Raw genomic sequence first — 6,018 nt, 5'->3', positions numbered from 1 at the left:
TCTAATCTGTCCCAATGTTGTGCTCTCTTTCCCTAGCATTCTCCTGATCTCCATACACAGTGAGCACTCCGTTCTGTGTTGGAATTTTCATGCATAAGAATGGCATGTGGATTACGGCAGCAAACTTGTTGAAAACTCCTCTGCCAAAAATTGCCAAATAAGAGTATGGGATATCAATCACATTGAAGGTGACCATCTCTGTTCGCATCAGTGCGCCCTCACCTAAGCTTACATTCATCTCAATTGTGCTGTGGGCCTCCACTCTTTTGTTTCTAAAATGGTATAATGGCTTTGTTGTTGTTTTCATTTGGCTATCTTTATAGCCCATCCTTCTGAATAAGTCATAGGTTATGATGGCCAAACAAATATCTACCAAAATTCCACCGACGTCATTGCCCAACAAATGCTTTGTATTTTTTCCCATGATGGCCTTGATCACTAGTGGATCTTCATGTGGGAGCTTGTCTAACCTCATGTCTGCCTCTGTAAAAATTATTAGAATGTGAGAACACTTCGATCTGAATGCTCGAACCGAAGAGACGTGACTGACTTTGCGGATGTGATCTTTCTTCTGTCTCTTGCTTTTGAATACTGGAAAGTTACATCCCCCTCAAATTGCATTGGTCACGTTTACGCTATAGCCCGAACGATCTTGTTCCTTGATAGGGTGTTGTGCGAAGTATTTTTGATGTTGAACTGGGATAGGTGGTCTCATTTGACTGTACTGTGGAGGAGGTGGATAAAAATCTTGTGCGAAGTAATTTGGTTGTTGATATGAGTGCCAATTTGGCGCGGAGCTGTAAGCAGCTGACTGAAAGGTGGACAAAGTGTGGTTCACTGTCTTCGCCTGCTCTTCTGCCTCTCTTTGCTTTGCGACTTCTTTTTCCCTCGCCTCTTGTGCTGCTCTACACTCATTTGTCCAATGTCCTTTGTTTTTCCCATGCAACCAACAGTATGGTATTTTGTTTACTTCGGAACCTCTTTCTGAATGACCTCCTCTTGAGTTCATACGACTCCCCCTCTCATTCTAGAGAACTGATATGAAGATTTTTGGAAGTTGGGCTGCGTAGAAACATTGTTGATAGTGTTTTCTTGATGCTAAAATTTTGGCATCACTAGGTACGCTTGGAATTTTTGGCTATTTGACTACTGCGATTGCCAATTTTGCTTCGGTTTGTCATTTCTCTTTCGTGCGTTGTATTCATCTATTCTCCTCTATGTTCCTCTATCAGACTTGCAGTACTCTTGCATTATTTCAAAGAGTTGCTTTTCAGACTTTGGCCTTTGTCTGTCCAAGTACTCTCCACAGGGTCCCAACCTTAGCCCTCCTATAAGGCTATAACAACATCAATCACTGTGTTTTCTAGCACCTGTGGCGCTTTTGCTCTCGCTTTCACAAACCTTCTCATGTACTCTTGCAAATATTCCTTGTCCCCTTGCTTGATGTTATGGATATCTCCCGAAGTTTACTCTTGAGGCTGAAGTTCTTGAAAATTGTCAAACAACTTGTCCCGAAATTGATCCCACAAAGAAATACTTCCTTTTGGCAACGATGTGTACCATTGCTGGGCCGAGCCTTTAAGCGTCATCACTAGTGCTTTGGCTTTTGCGTAGTCATTTCCACCTCCCAAAGAAATTGCAGCATTGTATCTCAAAACAAAGTGCCTTGGGTCTGACTCCCTGTCGTACTCTAGCATCGACACTCGCATCCTAAATCTTGGAGGTCAGTCTGCTAATTTTAGATCAATTGTTAAAGGTGAAATTAGCTTCGGCTTGTAAGGATATGCATTTCCCTTCTGCTTCCACTGCGGTGTACATTCCGCCAACGCCTCAAGACTTGAATCATCTTTCCAATATTGTTCGCTATCACCTTGACCCTCTTCGACTTGAATTGGGTTGTTATCATTCTATGCTTGCAAAGAGTTGATCTGTGCCTGTAATATACTCATCTACTCTTGCAACTGTGTTCTTCTTTGCCTTACAGTATACTGCATTTTCTCTCTACAGCCGTTCTAGCACGGTTCTCTGTTTCACTACTTCTTTGAACATAGCTTGGTATTTGAGTTTTTCTCCCTCTGGGTCACCTTGTTGTGGCACCTTTGCCTTCGCTATGGCTGCCTTGGCTTGCGCTCTTGTTTGGACGTTGGACGTGGACTATGCATCTCTGAACCTCTTCAATAATCTTACTTCGATTCGCTTGAGAGCCGCCAAGTCTTCATCTTCCACTCTAGTATCACTCAAGTTGACTTCGAACTAGCCGTCAACGATGTCTTCGGCCTCAACTTCATCTTCACTTTGTCTTCGTACCCGCCTAGAACTTGGTACATTGTCCAGGGGATTCGTTGCTGCTGCCGATGGGTCATTAGCAGCATTCTGCGTATTGGTATTCTTTGCTTTCTTGTTCGGCACCATTGCGGTTAAAGGAATGAAGCACGGTGGGCACCAAAACTGTTGGGGTAGAAAACCATCCCAGAAGCGGAGTCAACAAGTTTCCAAATGAAGATGACAAGAAAGACAAAGAATTGAGAAAGTGAATTCGGGGGAAACTCCCCCTCCGTCCGAACTTCTCAAGTGACTTTGGGGGAAACTCCCCCTCCGTCCGAACGTGTCCATTTCCATTCATGACGGCCCCATTTCATAGGACTGTAATTTTTACACTTTACAATGCATCACCCTCCTTTTTCATTTTATGTGAAGCATATTCGAGGGCATTACAGTAACATTACGCCGCTTTAGCCACACTCTTTACGACTCATCACTTTACAACTAAGCACGTGCCAGCTCACAACCTCGAAACGGCCCAGCCACTTCGCTCTTTCCTTGGACGTATCGCCATTGCCCAGCCCGGCAATGCTGCCTTTTGACTCCACGGCCCGCGCCCAGTCCAAGCGGTCTTCGGCTACCCTGCTCGTGAAGTCGCTTTGCGAAGTCTCCACTCCACTCCCGCTCGTTCCAACTAGCGAAGTCGCCACTTCAATTCTGTTGGCTCCGCCTTGCAAAGTTGCCACCTCGCTCCTGCCATCCATTGGTGAAAAACCATACTTACACTGTTCATGATAACCTGATGACTTCCAGAAAAATAGAAATTAAAGCTATAAATAAAACGAAAGAGGGGGACGCCAACTGAAGTCCTTTTCCGCGACATATACACCGGCCGACCCAAAGAACCCGGCCCAAGTGGGCCCTGGTGTTTTCTGATGTAGGAGAAGGTTTTATTATAAGTAAAGTAGGGCTAAAATTAGAGGATAATGAGAATTGGACTGGTAGAGTGGACCGGCCAAGGTTTGAACCTGGGTTCTCACGCCACGTTCTTAGGAGTGGCAGGAGGCTAATCTATCCCCGGCCTCTATAAAATAAGAGGATAATAATTGTGCAAGAATTGAAAAGGCAAAGAAAACAAGAAAAGGTCAAGAGAGAAATTAAAGATAAAGAATGAGAGAAGGATTAATCAAGTGCAGGATGTGGTTTAGATCAGGGTGCACATGCAGAAGGAATAACGTTGAGACTCGGGATCGACTTTTGTTGTCTCTTCAAGTGTTCAGAATTCTTTTTGTTAAAACACAAGACACATGAAAATGCTCACGTATACACACGTATGCTCACCCGTATAAATACACATGTAACTATACCTCTATAAGCACATTCGAGAGACTAAGCCGATATGTCGATTTTGAGATTGATGAAGGCACCATGTGCGCTTAGCTATCGACGAACTCGAAAAAAAAGCTATTGACGAGCACGTGTCCAAAATTATATATCTTCCTTTTCTAATACCCAACATATATGTTTTCACTCTTATGATCAAAATAATCCACAAGGTAAACTCTCTTTCATGTTTTCTCCTAATGAACAATAATCCCTTCCAAACTCCACTTGTGACTTATCTTTTGATGGTAGTCTTAACAGGGAGAGAGTAGGATACAAACTTTGTCAAAAAAACAAAGGATATACGAGTGGCTTGCTAGATCTTGTTCTTATTAATTTTTTTGAGATAATTCTTATTAATAAAGAATGGACATATCCTAAAAAAAAGAATGGCCGATGTAATGTTTTGCTATGATGAGGACCATTTCATGTGGCTCCCGTTCTCGCTAGGCAGGTTAGAACGGAAACATTTATTTCCGCTTGGAAGTCGGATTCTGCGACCCGTCGATGGTAGTAGTAGTACCTCAGTGCAGCCGATGTTTATAAAACCAACCCAAGATCGCCGCAGCCGTCCCACGCGCACACCCGTCTCCAAGCCTCGTGGCGTCCCCCGCTCCTCTCTCCCTCCCTCCCTCCCTCCGCATCCAGTCATGTCGGTGGCGGAGGCCCTAGGGCTCCCGCCGGGGGTCCGCTTCGACCCCACAGACGAGGAGCTTGTCGAGTTCTACCTCCTGCCGCGCGCCCTCGGCCAGCCGCCCGCGGTCCCGGGGGTCATCATCGAGGACGACGCTGCCGCCACCAGCTCGTGCCACCCCTGGAAGCTGCTCAAGCGCCACCGCCGCACCGACGACGACGAGGCCTACTTCTTCGAGAAGATCTCCAGCAACGACGACGCCAAGGGCGGCGCCCGCCAGGCCCGCAGCTGCGGCAGCCGTTGGACGTGGGCGGGGCAGAGGCGCTGTCCGGACGAGGCGCTCCACCTGCCCGGCGGCGAGCAGGTCTCGTGGGGCAAGTACGCGCTCAACCTGCAGGAGGCCCACGCCAGGCGCGGCAGTACGGGGTGGGTCCTGCACGAGTACACCGTCGCCTTGCCGCAAGGCCCGTCCCCGGTAAAGGTCTGCCATGTCGCCTTCACCGGCCGCGGCCAGAAGCGCCAGCGCATGCCCGACGACGACGACGGCGAGGGCGAGGGCCAAGAGCTAGAACTGCAAGCCGCGCCGCCTCAGCACAAGCGTGCCGCCACGGCGTCTTCCGTGATAACTACGGCGACGCCGGATCAAGAACAGCAGTTCCTCAACTACGGGACATCATCCGCTGGGGATTTCTTGGGCTCGGACACCGGATTCAGCCAAGAATCATCCGTCCTGGATCCTTGGTGCGCTGAAGCCGGATCAAGCAAGAAAGAACCCTTCGCGCCGGATCAAGAACTCGCTCAGAATCAAGAATGTTTCACAAGCCAGTCACAAGAACAGTTCGGCAACCACGAGGGATCATCCATTGAGGCTTATTGCGCGCTGCTACTGGCATCAGAACTCGGATCAAGCCAAGAACCTCCTGCGGGGCAATCTCTTACCGAAGAGCAGCAATGGGGGCTGCAGCTGGCTCAGCTTCTCTGCGACATCGGCTCGCCGCGCTGCCCTCCCACATCGCCGGCCGGCGCCGAGGCCGGCTACCATGAGGGGCACATCCAGACAACGGCGCTGGAAGCGGCGGCTGATCTCCCGCCGCCGACGGATCAAGAATCCTGCACGACGGATGATTTCTTCTTGGGGTGGGGCGATCTCGACAGCTTCTGTGACACGACAGGCGTGCAAGACGACGACGACGTCGCTACCGCAACTCCGGAACACTTGCCGGCCATGGTCGTCGAGGTGGAGCCTGTTGCTGGTGCCAAGAGCAAGGTGAAGTGTGATCTCGATCGACATTTCTTGGATCAGCAAACAGAAGTTTTCTAGTTACAACTTGCGAGTTCCCTAGCAGTTCTGATTCTTTCAAACGTTTCTTATTACAGTGTAACAGGCTAACAGCAACCTGTAGCATACTCTGTTTTATGTAGCACAGTGCTCTGTTTTTGGCCCCTGAATGAAAAGGGCCTTTTGTAATGTATACGTATTGCTAGTTTACTACCACCAACTTTAATGAAACATGTGACTTGTGAATTCAGTATTGATAGTGTCGAAGGATTACAAAACTTATGCAAATTAGATGGTTTATGATAATAGTATTATGATGAAATGTCTTTGCTGTTTGGCATCTGTGATTTGTGAATTCAGTATTGCTAGTGGCAGAACCCACTAAAAGCTATTTCCATGATTCAAAATTCATATTTTAACCTTATCCCAATATCTTTTCATGGGGTAAATATTATCAGCA

The sequence above is a fragment of the Setaria italica genome, chromosome I (assembly GCF_000263155.2).
Source record: "Setaria italica strain Yugu1 chromosome I, Setaria_italica_v2.0, whole genome shotgun sequence".
In the NCBI taxonomy this organism is placed as follows: Eukaryota; Viridiplantae; Streptophyta; class Magnoliopsida; order Poales; family Poaceae; genus Setaria; species Setaria italica.
This window is presented reverse-complemented; position numbering follows the sequence as displayed.